This window comes from Sinohyriopsis cumingii, chromosome 1 (assembly GCF_028554795.1).
Source record: "Sinohyriopsis cumingii isolate HCF-2022 chromosome 1, ASM2855479v2, whole genome shotgun sequence".
Classification (NCBI taxonomy): Eukaryota; Metazoa; Mollusca; class Bivalvia; order Unionida; family Unionidae; genus Sinohyriopsis; species Sinohyriopsis cumingii.
This window is the reverse complement of record NC_142961.1, coordinates 114,972,701-114,995,266: the sequence shown is the minus strand read 5'-3', so window position 1 is coordinate 114,995,266 and position 22,566 is coordinate 114,972,701. Positions and strand designations below refer to the sequence as shown.

At 39.5% G+C, this 22,566-nt stretch overlaps 4 non-coding genes across 4 annotated transcripts; all 4 read right to left on the bottom strand.

Moving 5' to 3' along the window:
- Positions 1-301: 301 nt before the first annotated feature.
- On the bottom strand, positions 302-374 carry Trnav-aac (transfer RNA valine (anticodon AAC)). Its single transcript has one exon. It is a non-coding gene; the product is annotated as a tRNA-Val (tRNA).
- Positions 375-6,146: 5,772 nt separating this feature from the next.
- Trnav-aac (transfer RNA valine (anticodon AAC)) lies at positions 6,147-6,219 on the bottom strand. The gene has a single exon. It is a non-coding gene; the product is annotated as a tRNA-Val (tRNA).
- A 7,378-nt stretch (positions 6,220-13,597) lies between these two features.
- On the bottom strand, positions 13,598-13,670 carry Trnav-aac (transfer RNA valine (anticodon AAC)). The gene has a single exon. It is a non-coding gene; the product is annotated as a tRNA-Val (tRNA).
- Positions 13,671-19,444: 5,774 nt separating this feature from the next.
- Trnav-aac (transfer RNA valine (anticodon AAC)) lies at positions 19,445-19,517 on the bottom strand. The gene has a single exon. It is a non-coding gene; the product is annotated as a tRNA-Val (tRNA).
- Positions 19,518-22,566: the final 3,049 nt, after the last annotated feature.

Genomic DNA, 22,566 nt, shown 5'->3' with positions numbered 1-22,566 from the left:
GAAATTTTGTGTAGAATTTTGTCTACTAATGTTATGTGTGTATTTGCCATTTGATACATAGCAGTGTTGTTATTCTGGATTTGAAACTTGATCTAGTTTATCGTCCATAATCCTGACCCGTTTTATCTATTCTGTGGAGAAATTTCGTGTCGATGCCTTGAGAACTTTATAAGGTTATGTAATAAAATTCCCTAATAAACCGGAAGAGGAAATGGCTAATAGTGAATCGTGGCCAACCCAGCGTATTTTTCATGTGATAAAAGCAGTGATTAAACGTCCAAAAGAATCAAACAAAATATAATGTTTCTGCTGAGGCTCGAACTCAGGACCTTCTGCGTGTTAGGCAGATGTGATAACCACTACACCACAGAAACAACTGAACCTGTATTGATCAACGAGCCTATACCTAGCTTCTTCTCCACTCTGAATGCTGATTAACTTCAGTCTTGACACAATTCCAATCTAGCTGAGAAAGATTAATTTCTTCATAACTTACAAATTTCAGACAATACCTTGCGCATATCTTTTGTTCGGAAAAATGTGGTCAACGGCAAGTGCATTGTCAAATCTCACTGGCAACTTGGAGGCATATTTTACTTTCGCAGAAGTTGCCGAGGTGGACCGAATGTGTGAAAGGAATGCTATTTTTAGGAGAAGGAGCAGACTAATATACAGGAAAGGACGAAAGGGTATGGCGCAGTCTCTCGTTGATCTAAAATAAAATCTTTAGTACATATATACTGTATAGACTATGAACAGAGACCTACCGTTCTAACGGTTAGAATTAATCCAAAGTGCAAACACGATTTACCGTAACAGAATTCTTAAAATCATAAAAATGTAGAGTCTGTATTGGATAGATTCCTTTAGTGTTGTATTTATTTAATTAGAGACATATATCTTGCATTTTGGACACGGTATATATGTTATTTTGTGCAGCTAGCTTATTCGTGTCCTACCCCCCCCCCCCCGCCAATAAAAATGAATTGAACATTGCACTCGCCACTGAAGACTACATTTTACAAATTCCAAAGGTTGGCGCAGGCTGAGCAAAGTGTGGTATGATGCTTGTAACCTCTTACATCTGTCTGAAATATTTGCAGGTTTTCTGAATAGGTGAGATCGGATCTTAGGCCTCACTTCATACCAATACAGATCTGGGGACAGAGAGACCTAAAACTACAGTTACACTTCAGTCCTCGCTGAGGTCAACCAGATTCAGTGTTTGTATGATCTGTTTACTACTGGCTTATTTGGTGAAGTACTTATTTTAATAATTATGAATTGGTAGACTATGCAATTTATTTTATGAAAATTTAAAGAGTTACCTCTGCTTGCCGTTTCATGGGCACTGTAACTTGTAAATTGATTGTAAAATTTGCTGTTCTTTGGTCATGTAGACGCTGCTTGATTACCTCATCTACTTAGCTCGTTTACATTAGGAACACGAATAAAACGAACCGATCCCGTGCAGGATTTCTTGAAATAAGGTGAATTAATATGTGGCAAAGAAGCGATAGATCAGTTATGGTAGAAGCGGCATACTGCTGAATGCTTCTTTATAAAATAGAAGAAAATTGATTCTGGTCTGAGACGAGACTTATTTAACACGGATCAACCCAGTTAGCGAGTGTTATTGTCTATGTAATAAAGTATGTACAAAGATGAGATGCACAACTCAAATGCAAAAGAAGAAAGAATGAAGTGTAATTAATAAGGGAATGAAATGAATATAATATATATGTTAACAACTTTCCGACATTTGACAGAAAGAATAATAGATAAACATCTTAAAATAACCGTGTACATTTGGAAACGACCTTAAGGTAGATAGAAAGAGAATGGAAACATTCTTACGTTCATGAAATCTTGTGTAGAATTATGTCTACTAATGATATTTGTGCATTTTTCATTTAATACATTGCAATGTCGTCTTTGGCGACTTGAAACGCGAGCTAGTTCTTCTACCAGAGTTCTGACCCGGTTTGTCTACCCTGTAGAGAAATTTCATTCCAGGCATGGAGATGCATTTTAGTTTATAAGACAATGTACCTATGAATCTGATAGAGGAAATGGCTAAAAGTGAATTATTGACTTTCCCGTCTACTTTTCACTGAGATAGTAAACGAGAAACGCCTGGAAAAATGTATACCCCGACACAAACAAAATGTTTTTTTTTTCTTAACGTTTCCGGTGAGGCTCGAACCAATGACCTTCTGCGTGTTAGGCAGATGTGATAACCGCTACACCACAGAAACAACTGCATTCCCTAAGGTCAAACAGCCTATACCTAGCTTCAAATCCATTTCGAATATAAATCAAAGTCAATCTTGGCACGATTTCAATCCATCTGGGAATGATTAAACTATTCTTAACTTACCTATTTCGGATAATACCTTGTGCCGTCCGCGCGTATATTTGTTTTGGACAAATGTGGTCAACGGCAAGAGCATTGTCAAATCCATCCCACAGCTTAGAAGTTAATACCTCAGACATATTTTTCTCTCGCAGAAATTGAATAGGTGGACCGAAAGTGTCAAGATAATTCTTTTCAAGGAGTAAGAGCAGGCTAATGTACAGGAAGAGATGCAGTGGCGTGGCGCAGACTCTCGCTCAGGTGTGTGTGTTTGTGATTTGAATTTTTAACCTAACTTTAACAATTGTTCAGTCATATCGCTACGATGTCTGCAGTGTGGCAGTTTATGGTGATAGAATCGGGGTATCATGCCGCAGACACGTAGCATGACGTCCCACCCAGTCACATTATCCTGACACCAGGCCGACCAGTCCTAACAATATGCTATCAATGCTGAGCGCCAAGCGAGTCAGCTGTTAGTACCATGTTTTTTTTACAAGTCTTTGTTATGACTCGGCTGGGCCTCGAACCCAAGACATCCCGCAATCGTTGCCCACGCTCTAATCACTAGGCCACCCTGAGCGGCCTCTCTCGCCCAGGTAAATGTAAAAAAATCTGGTATATGTATACTGTATACACCATGCCAGATACCTACCGTTATAACGACTAGAATTAAAATAAAGTGAAGTCAAGTCATAATGTAACAGAATTATCGAAATCATAAAAATGTCCAGTAAGCAAGCTAGAGTTAAACTCTTACGCAATGCTATCATGACCAGTGAGAGGACACGGCATCTTGAATCAGCTTAGGCGTTACATCGAGCGACTTCCCACCCAGGTTTTAAAGCTTTGTCCAAGATCAGAGGAACCTCGAGGGACCGGGGCGTGTTCTAAATCCGTCCCCACGTGGACAGACAGCGAGAAGGACATTGTGAAAGAGAGACCCAATCGGAATTGCGACGGAGGGGGTGATAACATTTTCGAATCGTATCATAACTTCTAACTAGCAAGCGAAAATATATTTCATTCCAACATCATTAACATATCCATTCATTGATTCATTCGGGTTGGATACGTCGACCAGTGAACAACGGTGAGCAGTAGACTCTAGCGACCACGTTCGGCCATGAACTGCCATTTGGAATGGAGACTACTGAGCCACCAGCCCTGAAATGACTATGTTGTAGCCGTAGTTTTCGAGCACTGCTGCTGTATTGCTTCAGTGGGGGAAGCCGCCTGCCTGAAAGAATGAGAGTAGTTCACTTTGGCGACAACGAGGGAGTATACATAAGAGCCCTGGCTGGTATCTTGACGGAGTGGTATGTGGGTGCATGGGAAACATGCTGCATGTGCGGACACAGGGAGCCACATAATTGGGGAAGAAGAAAGACAGAAGTCCGGTAATACCTGCATATCATCGAATCTCCTTCTATTGTATAATAGAGGAGAGTACTGCTGAAGTTAAAACGGGAAATTTACTCTGCAGTATGCAAGCCAAATACCAGCTGGGATGTTAGCAGTCCAATGGTAAGGTGGACCCTCAAACGAGTTTGTTAGGGACTTGAAGAGTGGAGCCGGATGACTTATGGTTGACTGACGATGGCAGCGCTGTAACCAGGTGCTGACTTACTTCTGATGACCACCGGTTTTATCTCGATGTGGAAAAGGTTGAGCTACCTGCCAAAATTGCCAAAGTGAATTACATGGTTTCCATTTTGGTTGGGAAACCACTTTTTATAATATCTCTATTTTAAACCCTAATTTGACCATTTCGATACCACCAACAAAACATGTTCACTATTATTTTGACATTTAAGCGTGATACTAAATATTATTAGTCATTTTGACTTAGTTGACTGGTATTTCTTTAGCGTTTCTTGACGTACAGTTTGTACACAAAATTCCAGCTTGAAATAGAATGATGTAGGAAAATTAATAACTATTATTGATTTGACTAATTGCACAGGTGGCTAACACAATATTGGAATTGTTATTGTCCATTTAAATAACTGGAGTAAATTTAGTTAAGTACGGGCTGGAGTTTCAGGGGTATGTGCGTTTGCGCCTGCTGCCGGGTACCATTCCTCCCTTGTTTCTCCTGGACCTCCTCTTCCATGACGGACTTGTAGAACCATTTCGACCCGTCAAATGCAGGTGTCCCGATGTGACGTCATAGTGGCAACCAATCTCAACTGGCGTCACATACTGCTTTTGTAGGCACATGGACTAGTCGATAGCAGCCTGACATCCATTTATTTAACATGAGTGTGTGTTGGGTCTATTCTCACTCATGAAATCCCGTTGTTCCGGTCGTTAAGGACTTACTTACTGTCCTACGACCCGAGGCTAAAATTAACAGTGCCCTGTTAGCACATAAACGAATGGGGGATGTAGCTCTCATTCCTTCCCCCAGGAACAATTATCATCCTTCGTGCAGAATAAACAAGAGGCACATGAACAATTGTGCGATGGCCTCTCTAATCCAAATAATCAATCAAAAAGCGAAAATTTAGTTCTCCTGGGAAGATTGCTGAGCAGATAAGGTTTACTTCGAGAAAGTCACACGTAATTTAACGGTAAAACGTGGAGCGGAGATTCTAAGGAAAGACAATGATTCGTAAAGGAATCCTTTTGAGTGACCGAACTTCTGGTTCAGTGAGTCCCGAATCTCTAAGAAGGGAGACGGAAGTGAGACTAGCAGAACAGTCAGAGTCGACATCCATTACCTAATTTAAGCTAGATTGTATTTGGGCCAGATGAATACATTGCGAGATTCTGGGTAAGCTACAACTTCCGAATGGGTCAGATCCTGGTTATATTTGCAAAAACATCGATGCCTGCAATCATTAGAGAACTGGATGGAAAGATATATTGAATAAAACTCTTTAATATTCTTAAAAAACTAAAGTTCTTCAAAAGTCTCGGGGAATGATAAGTGAAACGGTGACTAATGAATACCAATTTAACAGCCAAGAGAATTCCTGTAAGTATATAGAAACAATCGATATGTGTACTGATATGTTGCGAGTGGTGTACGTACGGTAAATAACGCCTGGGGCGAGGAAGATGATCTAAATGTAAAGATATTTTCGCGACCCAAGACCTTTGGCGCTGTGGCGACCTCCCCCCCCCCCCGCCCATTCCGTTACTTCGCTACTGTATGTTACGGAGATATCTATATGAAATATTTGCAGGTTTTCTGAACAGGAGACGTCGAATCTTATGTCACACTACATACCAATACAGATTTGGGAGAAGAGAGGCATCGGACTACAGTTATTTTATTAAAAAAATTCTTACATTGTTTCAAAGCTTGTGGTTTTCACTCTTTCTTGTGTTACTGTTTATTCGAGCTTAAACACGTAAGAATAGATTATGTGTAAACGACTTTCCTAAATCTCGTAGAAAGATACATAGATAGACAGATTAAAATAACATTATACCTATAAAAATGATCTTAAAATATCATAAAATCTTTCTTAGGATCCTGAAATTTTGTGTAGAATTTTGTCTACTAATGTTATGTGTGTATTTGCCATTTGATACATAGCAGTGTTGTTATTCTGGATTTGAAACTTGATCTAGTTTATCGTCCATAATCCTGACCCGTTTTATCTATTCTGTGGAGAAATTTCGTGTCGATGCCTTGAGAACTTTATAAGGTTATGTAATAAAATTCCCTAATAAACCGGAAGAGGAAATGGCTAATAGTGAATCGTGGCCAACCCAGCGTATTTTTCATGTGATGAAAGCAGTGATTAAACGTCCAAAAGAATCAAACAAAATATAATATTTCTGCTGAGGCTCGAACTCAGGACCTTCTGCGTGTTAGGCAGATGTGATAACCACTACACCACAGAAACAACTGAACCTGTATTGATCAACGAGCCTATACCTAGCTTCTTCTCCACTCTGAATGCTGATTAACTTCAGTCTTGACACAATTCCAATCTAGCTGAGAAAGATTAATTTCTTCATAACTTACAAATTTCAGACAATACCTTGCGCATATCTTTTGTTCGGAAAAATGTGGTCAACGGCAAGTGCATTGTCAAATCTCACTGGCAACTTGGAGGCATATTTTACTTTCGCAGAAGTTGCCGAGGTGGACCGAATGTGTGAAAGGAATGCTATTTTTAGGAGAAGGAGCAGACTAATATACAGGATAGGACGAAAGGGTATGGCGCTGTCTCTCGTTGATCTAAAATAAAATCTTTAGTACATATATACTGTATAGACTATGAACAGAGACCTACCGTTCTAACGGTTAGAATTAATCCAAAGTGCAAACACGATTTACCGTAACAGAATTCTTAAAATCATAAAAATGTAGAGTCTGTATTGGATAGATTCCTTTAGTGTTGTATTTATTTAATTAGAGACATATATCTTGCATTTTGGACACGGTATATATGTTATTTTGTGCAGCTAGCTTATTCGTGTCCTACCCCCACCCCGCCAATAAAAATGAATTGAACATTGCACTCGCCACTGAAGACTACATTTTACAAATTCCAAAGGTTGGCGCAGGCTGAGCAAAGTGTGGTATGATGCTTGTAACCTCTTACATCTGTCTGAAATATTTGCAGATTTTCTGAATAGGTGAGATCGGATCTTAGGCCTCACTTCATACCAATACAGATATGGGGACAGAGAGACCTAAAACTACAGTTACACTTCAGTCCTCGCTGAGGTTAACCAGATTCAATGTTTGTATGATTTGTTTACTACTGGCTTATTTGGTGAAGTACTTATTTTAATAATTATGAATTGGTAGACTATGCAATTTATTTTATGAAAATTTAAAGAGTTACCTCTGCTTGCCGTTTCATGGGCACTGTAACTTGTAAATTGATTGTAAAATTTACTGTTCTTTGGTCATGTAGACGCTGCTTGATTACCTCATCTACTTAGCTCGTTTACATTAGGAACACGAATAAAACGAGCCGATTCCGTGCAGGATTTCTTGAAATAAGGTGAATTAATATGTGGCAAAGGAGCGATAGATCAGTTATGGTAGAAGCGGCATACTGCTGAATGCTTCTTTATAAAATAGAAGAAAATTGATTCTGGTCTGAGACGAGACTTATTTAACACGGATCAACCCAGTTAGCGAGTGTTATTGTCTATGTAATAAAGTATGTACAAAGATGAGATGCACAACTCAAATGCAAAAGAAGAAAGAATGAAGTGTAATTAATAAGGGAATAAAATGAATATAATATATATGTTAACAACTTTCCGACATTTGACAGAAAGAATAATAGATAAACATCTTAAAATAACCGTGTACATTTGGAAACGACCTTAAGGTAGATAGAAAGAGAATGGAAACATTCTTACGTTCATGAAATCTTGTGTGTAGAATCTGGTATATGTATACTACTAATGATATTTGTGCATTTTTCATTTAATACATTGCAATGTCGTCTTTGGCGACTTGAAACGCGAGCTAGTTCTTCTACCAGAGTTCTGACCCGGTTTGTCTACCCTGTAGAGAAATTTCATTCCAGGCATGGAGATGCATTTTAGTTTATAAGACAATGTACCTATGAATCTGATAGAGGAAATGGCTAAAAGTGAATTATTGACTTTCCCGTCTACTTTTCACTGAGATAGTAAACGAGAAACGCCTGGAAAAATGTATACCCCGACACAAACAAAATGTTTTTTTTTTTCTTAACGTTTCCGGTGAGGCTCGAACCAATGACCTTCTGCGTGTTAGGCAGATGTGATAACCGCTACACCACAGAAACAACTGCATTCCCTAAGGTCAAACAGCCTATACCTAGCTTCAAATCCATTTCGAATATAAATCAAAGTCAATCTTGGCACGATTTCAATCCATCTGGGAATGATTAAACTATTCTTAACTTACCTATTTCGGATAATACCTTGTGCCGTCCGCGCGTATATTTGTTTTGGACAAATGTGGTCAACGGTAAGTGCATTATCAAATCCATCCCACAGCTTAGAAATTTATACCTCAGACATATTTTTCTCTCGAAGAAATAGCCTAGGTGGACCGAAAGTGTCAAGATAATTCTTTTCAAGGAGGAAGAAAATTTCTTACATGGACAGGAGGAGATGCAGTGGTGTGGCGCAGACTCTCGCTCAGGTGTGTGTGTTTGTGATTTGAATTTTTAACCTAACTTTAACAATTGTTCAGTCATATCGCTACGATATCTGCAGTGTGGCAGTTTATGGTGATAGAATCGGGGTATCATGCCGCAGACACGTAGCATGATGTCCCACCCAGTCACATTATCCTGACACCAGGCCGACCAGTCCCAACAATATCCTATTAATGCTGAGCGCCAAGCGAGTCAGCTGTTAGTACCATGTTTTTTTTACAAGTCTTTGTTATGACTCGGCTGGGCCTCGAACCCGAGACATCCCGCAATCGTTGCCCACGCTCTAATCACTAGGCCACCCTGAGCGGCCTCTCTCGCCCAGGTAAATGTAAAAAAATCTGGTATATGTATACTGTATACACCATGCCAGATACCTACCGTTATAACGACTAGAATTAAAATAAAGTGAAGTCAAGTCATAATGTAACAGAATTATCGAAATCATAAAAATGTCCAGTAAGCAGGCTAGAGTTAAACTCTTACGCAATGCTATCATGACCAGTGAGAGGACACGGCATCTTGAATCAGCTTAGGCGTTAGATCGAGCGACTTCCCACCCTGGTTTTAAAGCTTTGTCCAAGATCAGAGGAACCTCGAGGGACCGGGGCGTGTTCTAAATCCGTCCCCACGTGGACAGACAGCGAGAAGGACATTGTGAAAGAGAGACCCAATCGGAATTGCGACGGAGGGGGTGATAACATTTTCGAATCGTAACATAACTTCTAACTAGCAAGCGAAAATATATTTCATTCCAACATCATTAACATATCCATTCATTGATCCATTCGGGTTGGATACGTCGACCAGTGAACAACGGTGAGCAGTAGACTCTAGCGACCACGTTCGGCCATGAACTGCCATTTGGAATGGAGACTACTGAGCCACCAGCCCTGAAATGACTATGTTGTAGCCGTAGTTTTCGAGCACTGCTGCTGTATTGCTTCAGTGGGGGAAGCCGCCTGCCTGAAAGAATGAGTGTAGTTCACTTTGGCGACAACGAGGGAGTATACATAAGAGCCCTGGCTGGTATCTTGACGGAGTGGTATGTGGGTGCATGGGAAACATGCTGCATGTGCGGACACAGGGAGGCACATAATTGGGGAAGAAGAAAGACAGAAGTCCGGTAATACCTGCATATCATCGAATCTCCTTCTATTGTATAATAGAGGAGAGTACTGCTGAAGTTAAAACGGGAAATTTACTCTGCAGTATGCAAGCCAAATACCAGCTGGGATGTTAGCAGTCCAATGGTAAGGTGGACCCTCAAACGAGTTTGTTAGGGACTTGAAGAGTGGAGCCGGATGACTTATGGTTGACTGACGATGGCAGCGCTGTAACCAGGTGCTGACTTACTTCTGATGACCACCGGTTTTATCTCGATGTGGAAAAGGTTGAGCTACCTGCCAAAATTGCCAAAGTGAATTACATGGTTTCCATTTTGGTTGGGAAACCACTTTTTATAATATCTCTATTTTAAACCCTAATTTGACCATTTCGATACCACCAACAAAACATGTTCACTATTATTTTGACATTTAAGCGTGATACTAAATATTATTAGTCATCTTGACTTAGTTGACTGGTATTTCTTTAGCGTTTCTTGACGTACAGTTTGTACACAAAATTCCAGCTTGAAATAGAATGATGTAGGAAAATTAATAACTATTATTGATTTGACTAATTGCACAGGTGGCTAACACAATATTGGAATTGTTATTGTCCATTTAAATAACTGGAGTAAATTTACTTAAGTACGGGCTGGCGTTTCAGGGGTATGTGTGTTTGCGCCTGCTGCCGGGTACCATTCCTCCCTTGTTTCTCCTGGACCTCCTCTTCCATGACGGACTTGTGGAACCATTTCGACCCGTCAAATGCAGGTGTCCCGATGTGACGTCATAGTGGCAACCAATCTCAACTGGCATCACATACTGCTTTTGTAGGCACATGGACTAGTCGATAGCAGCCTGACATCCATTTATTTAACATGAGTGTGTGTTGGGTCTATTCTCACTCATGAAATCCCGTTGTTCCGGTCGTTAAGGACTTACTTACTGTCCTACGACCCGAGGCTAAAATTAACAGTGCTCTGTTAGCACATAAACGCCTGGGGGATGTAGCTCTCATTCCTTCCCCCAGGAACAATTATCATCCTTCGTGCAGGAATAAACAAGAGGCACATGAACAATTGTGCGATGGCCTCTCTAATCCAAATAATCAATCCAAAAGCGAAAATTTAGTTCTCCTGGGAAGATTGCTGAGCAGATAAGGTTTACTTCGAGAAAGTCACACGTAATTTAGCGGTAAAACGTAGAGAGGAGATTCTAAGGAAAGACAATGATTCGTAAAGGAATCCTTTTGAGTGACCGAACTTCTGGTTCAGTGAGTCCCGAATCTCTAAGAAGGGAGACGGAAGTGAGACTAGCAGAACAGTCAGAGTCGACATCCATTACCTAATTTAAGCTAGATTGTATTTGGGCCAGATGAATACATTGCGAGATTCTGGGTAAGCTACAACTTCCGAATGGGTCAGATCCTGGTTATATTTGCAAAAACATCGATGCCTGCAATCATTAGAGAACTGGATGGAAAGATATATTGAATAAAATTCTTTAATATTCTTCCAAAACTAAAGTTCTTCAAAAGTCTCGGGGAATGATAAGTGAAATGGTGGCTAATGAATACCAATTTAAGAGCCAAGAGAATTCCTGTAAGTATATAGAAACAATCGATATGTGTACTGATATGTTGCGAGTGGTGTACGTACGGTAAATAACGCCTGGGGCGAGGAAGATGATCTAAATGTAAAGATATTTTCGCGACCCAAGACCTTTGGCGCTGTGGCGACCTCCCTCCCCCCCCCCCCGCCCATTCCGTTACTTCGCTACTGTATGTTACGGAGATATCTATATGAAATATTTGCAGGTTTTCTGAACAGGAGATGTCGAATCTTATGTCACACTACATACCAATACAGATTTGGGAGAAGAGAGGCATCGGACTACAGTTATTTTGTTAAAAAAATTCTTACATTGTTTCAAAGCTTGTGGTTTTCACTCTTTCTTGTGTTACTGTTTATTCGAGCTTAAACACGTAAGAATAGATTATGTGTAAACGACTTTCCTAAATCTCGTAGAAAGATACATAGATAGACAGATTAAAATAACATTATACCTATAAAAATGATCTTAAAATATCATAAAATCTTTCTTAGGATCCTGAAATTTTGTGTAGAATTTTGTCTACTAATGTTATGTGTGTATTTGCCATTTGATACATAGCAGTGTTGTTATTCTGGATTTGAAACTTGATCTAGTTTATCGTCCATAATCCTGACCCGTTTTATCTATTCTGTGGAGAAATTTCGTGTCGATGCCTTGAGAACTTTATAAGGTTATGTAATAAAATTCCCTAATAAACCGGAAGAGGAAATGGCTAATAGTGAATCGTGGCCAACCCAGCGTATTTATCATGTGATAAAAGCAGTGATTAAACGTCCAAAAGAATCAAACAAAATATAATGTTTCTGCTGAGGCTCGAACTCTTACATCTGTCTGAAATATTTGTAGGTTTTCTGAATAGGTGAGATCGGATCTTAGGCCTCACTTCATACCAATACAGATCTGGGGACAGAGAGACCTAAAACTACAGTTACACTTCAGTCCTCGTTGAGGTCAACCAGATTCAGTGTTTGTATGATCTGTTTACTACTGGCTTATTTGGTGAAGTACTTATTTTAATAATTATGAATTGGTAGACTATGCAATTTATTTTATGAAAATTTAAAGAGTTACCTCTGCTTGCCGTTTCATGGGCACTGTAACTTGTAAATTGATTGTAAAATTTGCTGTTCTTTGGTCATGTAGACGCTGCTTGATTACCTCATCTACTTAGCTCGTTTACATTAGGAACACGAATAAAACGAACCGATCCCGTGCAGGATTTCTTGAAATAAGGTGAATTAATATGTGGCAAAGAAGCGATAGATCAGTTATGGTAGAAGCGGCATACTGCTGAATGCTTCTTTATAAAATAGAAGAAAATTGATTCTGGTCTGAGACGAGACTTATTTAACACGGATCAACCCAGTTAGCGAGTGTTATTGTCTATGTAATAAAGTATGTACAAAGATGAGATGCACAACTCAAATGCAAAAGAAGAAAGAATGAAGTGGAATTAATAAGGGAATGAAATGAATATAATATATATGTTAACAACTTTCCGACATTTGACAGAAAGAATAATAGATAAACATCTTAAAATAACCGTGTACATTTGGAAACGACCTTAAGGTAGATAGAAAGAGAATGGAAACATTCTTACGTTCATGAAATCTTGTGTAGAATTATGTCTACTAATGATATTTGTGCATTTTTCATTTAATACATTGCAATGTCGTCTGTGGCGTATTTTCGCGACCCAAGACCTTTGGCGCTGTGGCGACCTCCCTCCCCCCCCCCCCCGCCCATTCCGTTACTTCGCTACTGTATGTTACGGAGATATCTATATGAAATATTTGCAGGTTTTCTGAACAGGAGATGTCGAATCTTATGTCACACTACATACCAATACAGATTTGGGAGAAGAGAGGCATCGGACTACAGTTATTTTGTTAAAAAAATTCTTACATTGTTTCAAAGCTTGTGGTTTTCACTCTTTCTTGTGTTACTGTTTATTCGAGCTTAAACACGTAAGAATAGATTATGTGTAAACGACTTTCCTAAATCTCGTAGAAAGATACATAGATAGACAGATTAAAATAACATTATACCTATAAAAATGATCTTAAAATATCATAAAATCTTTCTTAGGATCCTGAAATTTTGTGTAGAATTTTGTCTACTAATGTTATGTGTGTATTTGCCATTTGATACATAGCAGTGTTGTTATTCTGGATTTGAAACTTGATCTAGTTTATCGTCCATAATCCTGACCCGTTTTATCTATTCTGTGTCGTGTCGATGCCTTGAGAACTTTATAAGGTTATGTAATAAAATTCCCTAATAAACCGGAAGATGAAATGGCTAATAGTGAATCGTGGCCAACCCAGCGTATTTTCCATGTGATAAAAGCAGTGATTAAACGTCCAAAAGAATCAAACAAAATATAATGATTCTGCTGAGGCTCGAACTCAGGACCTTCTGCGTGTTAGGCAGATGTGATATCCACTACACCACAGAAACAACTGAACCTGTATTGATCAACAAGCCTATACCTAGCTTCTTCTCCACTCTGAATGCTGATTAACTTCAGTCTTGACACAATTCCAATCTAGCTGAGAAAGATTAATTTCTTCATAACTTACAAATTTCAGACAATACCTTGCGCATATCTTTTGTTCGGAAAAATGTGGTCAACGGCAAGTGCATTGTCAAATCTCACTGGCAACTTGCAGGCATATTTTACTTTCGCAGAAGTTGCCGAGGTGGACCGAATGTTTGAAAGGAATGCTATTTTTAGGAGAAGGAGCAGACTAATATACAGGAAAGGACGAAAGGGTATGGCGCAGTCTCTCGTTGATCTAAAATAAAATCTTTAGTACATATATACTGTATAGACTATGAACAGAGACCTACCGTTCTAACGGTTAGAATTAACCCAAAGTGCAAACACGATTTACCGTAACAGAATTCTTAAAATCATAAAAATGTAGAGTCTGTATTGGATAGATTCCTTTAGTGTTGTATTTATTTAATTAGAGACATATATCTTGCATTTTGGACACGGTATATATGTTATTTTGTGCAGCTAGCTTATTCGTGTCCTACCCCCACCCCGCCAATAAAAATGAATTGAACATTGCACTCGCCACTGAAGACCACATTTTACAAATTCCAAAGGTTGGCGCAGGCTGAGCAAAGTGTGGTATGATGCTTGTAACCTCTTACATCTGTCTGAAATATTTGCAGGTTTTCTGAATAGGTGAGATCGGATCTTAGGCCTCACTTCATACCAATACAGATCTGGGGACAGAGAGACCTAAAACTACAGTTACACTTCAGTCCTCGCTGAGGTCAACCAGATTCAGTGTTTGTATGATCTGTTTATTACTGGCTTATTTGGCGAAGTACTTAATTTAATAATTATGAATTGGTAGACTATGCAATTTATTTGATGAAAATTTAAAGAGTTACCTCTGCTTGCCGTTTCATGGGCACTGTAACTTGTAAATTGATTGTAAAATTTGCTGTTCTTTGGTCATGTAGACGCTGCTTGATTACCTCATCTACTTAGCTCGTTTACATTAGGAACACGAATAAAACGAACCGATCCCGTGCAGGATTTCTTGAAATAAGGTGAATTAATATGTGGCAAAGAAGCGATAGATCAGTTATGGTAGAAGCGGCATACTGCTGAATGCTTCTTTATAAAATAGAAGAAAATTGATTCTGGTCTGAGACGAGACTTATTTAACACGGATCAACCCAGTTAGCGAGTGTTATTGTCTATGTAATAAAGTATGTACAAAGATGAGATGCACAACTCAAATGCAAAAGAAGAAAGAATGAAGTGTAATTAATAAGGGAATGAAATGAATATAATATATATGTTAACAACTTTCCGACATTTGACAGAAAGAATAATAGATAAACATCTTAAAATAACCGTGTACATTTGGAAACGACCTTAAGGTAGATAGAAAGAGAATGGAAACATTCTTACGTTCATGAAATCTTGTGTAGAATTATGTCTACTAATGATATTTGTGCATTTTTCATTTAATACAGTGCAATGTCGTCTTTGGCGACTTGAAACGCGAGCTAGTTCTTCTACCAGAGTTCTGACCCGGTTTGTCTACCCTGTAGAGAAATTTCATTCCAGGCATGGAGATGCATTTTAGTTTATAAGACAATGTACCTATGAATCTGATAGAGGAAATGGCTAAAAGTGAATTATTGACTTTCCCGTCTACTTTTCACTGAGATAGTAAACGAGAAACGCCTGGAAAAATGTATACCCCGACACAAACAAAATGTTTTTTTTTTCTTAACGTTTCCGGTGAGGCTCGAACCAATGACCTTCTGCGTGTTAGGCAGATGTGATAACCGCTACACCACAGAAACAACTGCATTCCCTAAGGTCAAACAGCCTATACCTAGCTTCAAATCCATTTCGAATATAAATCAAAGTCAATCTTGGCACGATTTCAATCCATCTGGGAATGATTAAACTATTCTTAACTTACCTATTTCGGATAATACCTTGTGCCGTCCGCGCGTATATTTGTTTTGGACAAATGTGGTCAACGGCAAGAGCATTGTCAAATCCATCCCACAGCTTAGAAGTTAATACCTCAGACATATTTTTCTCTCGCAGAAATAGCCTAGGTGGACCGAAAGTGTCAAGATAATTCTTTTCAAGGAGTAAGAGCAGGCTAATGTACAGGAAGAGATGCAGTGGCGTGGCGCAGACTCTCGCTCAGGTGTGTGTGTTTGTGATTTGAATTTTTAACCTAACTTTAACAATTGTTCAGTCATATCGCTACGATGTCTGCAGTGTGGCAGTTTATGGTGATAGAATCGGGGTATCATGCCGCAGACACGTAGCATGACGTCCCACCCAGTCACATTATCCTGACACCAGGCCGACCAGTCCTAACAATATGCTATCAATGCTGAGCGCCAAGCGAGTCAGCTGTTAGTACCATGCCTTTTTTACAAGTCTTTGTTATGACTCGGCTGGGCCTCGAACCCAAGACATCCCGCAATCGTTGCCCACGCTCTAATCACTAGGCCACCCTGAGCGGCCTCTCTCGCCCAGGTAAATGTAAAAAAATCTGGTATATGTATACTGTATACACCATGCCAGATACCTACCGTTATAACGACTAGAATTAAAATAAAGTGAAGTCAAGTCATAATGTAACAGAATTATCGAAATCATAAAAATGTCCAGTAAGCAGGCTAGAGTTAAACTCTTACGCAATGCTATCATGACCAGTGAGAGGACACGGCATATTGAATCAGCTTAGGCGTTAGATCGAGCGACTTCCCACCCAGGTTTTAAAGCTTTGTCCAAGATCAGAGGAACCTCGAGGGACCGGGGCCTGTTCTAAATCCGTCCCCACGTGGACAGACAGCGAGAAGGACATTGTGAAAGAGAGACCCAATCGGAATTGCGACGGAGGGGGTGATAACATTTTCGAATCGTAACATAACTTCTAACTAGCAAGCGAAAATATATTTCATTCCAACATCATTAACATATCCATTCATTGATTCATTCGGGTTGGATACGTCGACCAGTGAATAACGGTGAGCAGTAGACTCTAGCGACCACGTTCGGCCATGAGGTGCCATTTGGAATGGAGACTACTGAGCCACCAGCCCTGAAATGACTATGTTGTAGCCGTAGTTTTCGAGCACTGCTGCTGTATTGCTTCAGTGGGGGAAGCCGCCTGCCTGAAAGAATGAGTGTAGTTCACTTTGGCGACAACGAGGGAGTATACATAAGAGCCCTGGCTGGTATCTTGACGGAGTGGTATGTGGGTGCATGGGAAACATGCTGCATGTGCGGACACAGGGAGCCACATAATTGGGGAAGAAGAAAGACAGAAGTCCGGTAATACCTGCATATCATCGAATCTCCTTCTATTGTATAATAGAGGAGAGTACTGCTGAAGTTAAAACGGGAAATTTACTCTGCAGTATGCAAGCCAAATACCAGCTGGGATGTTAGCAGTCCAATGGTAAGGTGGACCCTCAAACGAGTTTGTTAGGGACTTGAAGAGTGGAGCCGGATGACTTATGGTTGACTGACGATGGCAGCGCTGTAACCAGGTGCTGACTTACTTCTGATGACCACCGGTTTTATCTCGATGTGGAAAAGGTTGAGCTACCTGCCAAAATCGCCAAAGTGAATTACATGGTTTCCATTTTGGTTGGGAAACCACTTTTTATAATATCTCTATTTTAAACCCTAATTTGACCATTTCGATACCACCAACAAAACATGTTCACTATTATTTTGACATTTAAGCGTGATACTAAATATTATTAGTCATTTTGACTTAGTTGACTGGTATTTCTTGAGCGTTTCTTGGCGTACAGTTTGTACACAAAATTCCAGCTTGAAATAGAATGATGTAGGAAAATTAATAACTATTATTGATTTGACTAATTGCACAGGTGGCTAACACAATATTGGAATTGTTATTGTCCATTTAAATAACTGGAGTAAATTTACTTAAGTACGGGCTGGCGTTTCAGGGGTATGTGTGCTTGCGCCTGCTGCCGGGTACCATTCCTCCCTTGTTTTTCCTGGGCCTCCTCTTCCATGACGGACTTGTGGAACCATTTCGACCCGTCAAATGCAGGTGTCCCGATGTGACGTCATAGTGGCAACCAATCTCAACTGGCATCACATACTGCATTTGTAGGCACATGGACTAGTCGATAGCAGCCTGACATCCATTTATTTAACATGAGTGTGTGTTGGGTCTATTCTCACTCATGAAATCCCGTTGTTCCGGTCGTTAAGGACTTACTTACTGTCCTACGACCCGAGGCTAAAATTAACAGTGCTCTGTTAGCACATAAACGCCTGGGGGATGTAGCTCTCATTCCTTCCCCCAGGAACAATTATCATCCTTCGTGCAGGAATAAACAAGAGGCACATGAACAATTGTGCGATGGCCTCTCTAATCCAAATAATCAATCCAAAAGCGAAAATTTAGTTCTCCTGGGAAGATTGCTGAGCAGATAAGGTTTACTTCGAGAAAGTCACACGTAATTTAGCGGTAAAACGTAGAGAGGAGATTCTAAGGAAAGACAATGATTCGTAAAGGAATCCTTTTGAGTGACCGAACTTCTGGTTCAGTGAGTCCCGAATCTCTAAGAAGGGAGACGGAAGTGAGACTAGCAGAGCAGTCAGAGTCGACATCCATTACCTAATTTAAGCTAGATTGTATTTGGGCCAGATGAATACATTGCGAGATTCTGGGTAAGCTACAACTTCCGAATGGGTCAGATCCTGGTTATATTTGCAAAAACATCGATGCCTGCAATCATTAGAGAACTGGATGGAAAGATATATTGAATAAAATTCTTTAATATTCTTCCAAAACTAAAGTTCTTCAAAAGTCTCGGGGAATGATAAGTGAAATGGTGGCTAATGAATACCAATTTAAGAGCCAAGAGAATTCCTGTAAGTATATAGAAACAATCGATATGTGTACTGATATGTTGCGAGTGGTGTACGTACGGTAAATAACGCCTGTGGCGAGGAAGATGATCTAAATGTAAAGATATTTTCGCGACCCAAGACCTTTGGCGCTGTGGCGACCTCCCTCCCCCCCCCCCCGCCCATTCCGTTACTTCGCTACTGTATGTTACGGAGATATCTATATGAAATATTTGCAGGTTTTCTGAACAGGAGATGTCGAATCTTATGTCACACTACATACCAATACAGATTTGGGAGAAGAGAGGCATCGGACTACAGTTATTTTGTTAAAAAAATTCTTACATTGTTTCAAAGCTTGTGGTTTTCACTCTTTCTTGTGTTACTGTTTATTCGAGCTTAAACACGTAAGAATAGATTATGTGTAAACGACTTTCCTAAATCTCGTAGAAAGATACATAGATAGACAGATTAAAATAACATTATACCTATAAAAATGATCTTAAAATATCATAAAATCTTTCTTAGGATCCTGAAATTTTGTGTAGAATTTTGTCTACTAATGTTATGTGTGTATTTGCCATTTGATACATAGCAGTGTTGTTATTCTGGATTTGAAACTTGATCTAGTTTATCGTCCATAATCCTGACCCGTTTTATCTATTCTGTGGAGAAATTTCGTGTCGATGCCTTGAGAACTTTATAAGGTTATGTAATAAAATTCCCTAATAAACCGGAAGAGGAAATGGCTAATAGTGAATCGTGGCCAACCCAGCGTATTTATCATGTGATAAAAGCAGTGATTAAACGTCCAAAAGAATCAAACAAAATATAATGTTTCTGCTGAGGCTCGAACTCAGGACCTTCTGCGTGTTAGGCAGATGTGATAACCACTACACCACAGAAACAACTGAACCTGTATTGATCAACGAGCCTATACCTAGCTTCTTCTCCACTCTGAATGCTGATTAACTTCAGTCTTGACACAATTCCAATCTAGCTGAGAAAGATTAATTTCTTCATAACTTACAAATTTCAGACAATACCTTGCGCATATCTTTTGTTCGGAAAAATGTGGTCAACGGCAAGTGCATTGTCAAATCTCACTGGCAACTTGGAGGCATATTTTACTTTCGCAGAAGTTGCCGAGGTGGACCGAATGTGTGAAAGGAATGCTATTTTTAGGAGAAGGAGCAGACTAATATACAGGAAAGGACGAAAGGGTATGGCGCAGTCTCTCGTTGATCTAAAATAAAATCTTTAGTACATATATACTGTATAGACTATGAACAGAGACCTAACGTTCTAACGGTTAGAATTAACCCAAAGTGCAAACACGATTTACCGTAACAGAATTCTTAAAATCATAAAAATGTAGAGTCTGTATTGGATAGATTCCTTTAGTGTTGTATTTATTTAAGTTGTATTTATTTAATTAGAGACATATATCTTGCATTTTGGACACGGTATATATGTTATTTTGTGCAGCTAGCTTATTCGTGTCCTACCCCCCCCCCCCCCGCCTATAAAAATGAATTAAATGAATTGAACATTGCACTCGCCACTGAAGACTACATTTTACAAATTCCAAAGGTTGGCGCAGGCTGAGCAATGTGTGGTATGATGCTCGTAACCTCTTACATCTGTCTGAAATATTTGCAGGTTTTCTGAATAGGTGAGATCGGATCTTAGGCCTCACTTCATACCAATACAGATTTGGGGACAGAGAGACCTAAAACTACAGTTACACTTCAGTCCTCGCTGAGGTCAACCAGATTCAGTGTTTGTATGATCTGTTTAGTGCTGGCTTATTTGGTGAAGTACTTATTTTAATAATTATGAATTGGTAGACTATGCAATTTATTTGATGAAAATTTAAAGAGTTACCTCTGCTTGCCGCTTCATGGGCACTGTAACTTGTAAATTGATTGTAAAATTTACTGTTCTTTGGTCATGTAGACGCTGCTTGATTACCTCATCTACTTAGCTCGTTTACATTAGGAACACGAATAAAACGAGCCGATCCCGTGCAGGATTTCTTGAAATAAGGTGAATTAATATGTGACAAAGAAGCGATAGATCAGTTATGGTAGAAGCGGCATACTGCTGAATGCTTCTTTATAAAATAGAAGACAATTGATTCTGGTCTGAGACGAGACTTATTTAACACGGATCAACCCAGTTAGCGAGTGTTATTGTCTATGTAATAAAGTATGTACAAAGATGAGATGCACAACTCAAATGCAAAAGAAGAAAGAATGAAGTGTAATTAATAAGGGAATAAAATGAATATAATATATATGTTAACAACTTTCCGACATTTGACAGAAAGAATAATAGATAAACATCTTAAAATAACCGTGTACATTTGGAAACGACCTTAAGGTAGATAGAAAGAGAATGGAAACATTCTTACGTTCATGAAATCTTGTGTAGAATTATGTCTACTAATGATATTTGTGCATTTTTCATTTAATACATTGCAATGTCGTCTTTGGCGACTTGAAACGCGAGCTAGTTCTTCTACCAGAGTTCTGACCCGGTTTGTCTACCCTGTAGAGAAATTTCATTCCAGGCATGGAGATGCATTTTAGTTTATAAGACAATGTACCTATGAATCTGATAGAGGAAATGGCTAAAAGTGAATTATTGACTTTCCCGTCTACTTTTCACTGAGATAGTAAACGAGAAACGCCTGGAAAAATGTATACCCCGACACAAACAAAATGTTTTTCTTTTCTTAACGTTTCCGGTGAGGCTCGAACCAATGACCTTCTGCGTGTTAGGCAGATGTGATAACCGCTACATCACATAAACAACTGCATTTCCTAAGGTCAAACAGCCTATACCTAGCTTCAAATCCATTTCGAATATAAATCAAAGTCAATCTTGGCACGATTTCAATCCATCTGGGAATGATTAAACTATTCTTAACTTACCTATTTCGGATAATACCTTGTGCCGTCTGCGCGTATATTTGTTTTGGACAAATGTGGTCAACGGCAAGAGCATTGTCAAATCCATCCCACAGCTTAGAAGTTAATACCTCAGACATATTTTTCTCTCGCAGAAATAGCCTAGGTGGACCGAAAGTGTCAAGATAATTCTTTTCAAGGAGTAAGAGCAGGCTAATGTACAGGAACAGATGCAGTGGTGTGGCGCAGACTCTCGCTCAGGTGTGTGTGTTTGTGATTTGAATTTTTAACCTAACTTTAACAATTGTTCAGTCATATCGCTACGATGTCTGCAGTGTGGCAGTTTATGGTGATAGAATCGGGGTATCATGCCGCAGACACGTAGCATGATGTCCCACCCAGTCACATTATCCTGACACCAGGCCGACCAGTCCTAACAATATCCTATTAATGCTGAGCGCCAAGCGAGTCAGCTGTTAGTACCATGTTTTTTTACAAGTCTCTGTTATGACTCGGCTGGGCCTCGAACCCAAGACATCCCGCAATCGTTGCCCACGCTCTAATCACTAGGCCACCCTGAGCGGCCTCTCTCGCTCAGGTAAATGTAAAAAATCTGGTATATGTATACTGTATACACCATGCCAGATACCTACCGTTATAACGACTAGAATTAAAATAAAGTGAAGTCAAGTCATAATGTAACAGAATTATCGAAATCATAAAAATGTCCAGTAAGCAGGCTAGAGTTAAACTCTTACGCAATGCTATCATGACCAGTGAGAGGACACGGCATCTTGAATCAGCTTAGGCGTTAGATCGAGCGACTTCCCACCCAGGTTTTAAAGCTTTGTCCAAGATCAGAGGAACCTCGAGGGACCGGGGCGTGTTCTAAATCCGTCCCCACGTGGACAGACAGCGAGAAGGACATTGTGAAAGAGAGACCCAATCGGAATTGCGACGGAGGGGGTGATAACATTTTCGAATCGTAACATAACTTCTAACTAGCAAGCGAAAATATATTTCATTCCAACATCATTAACAT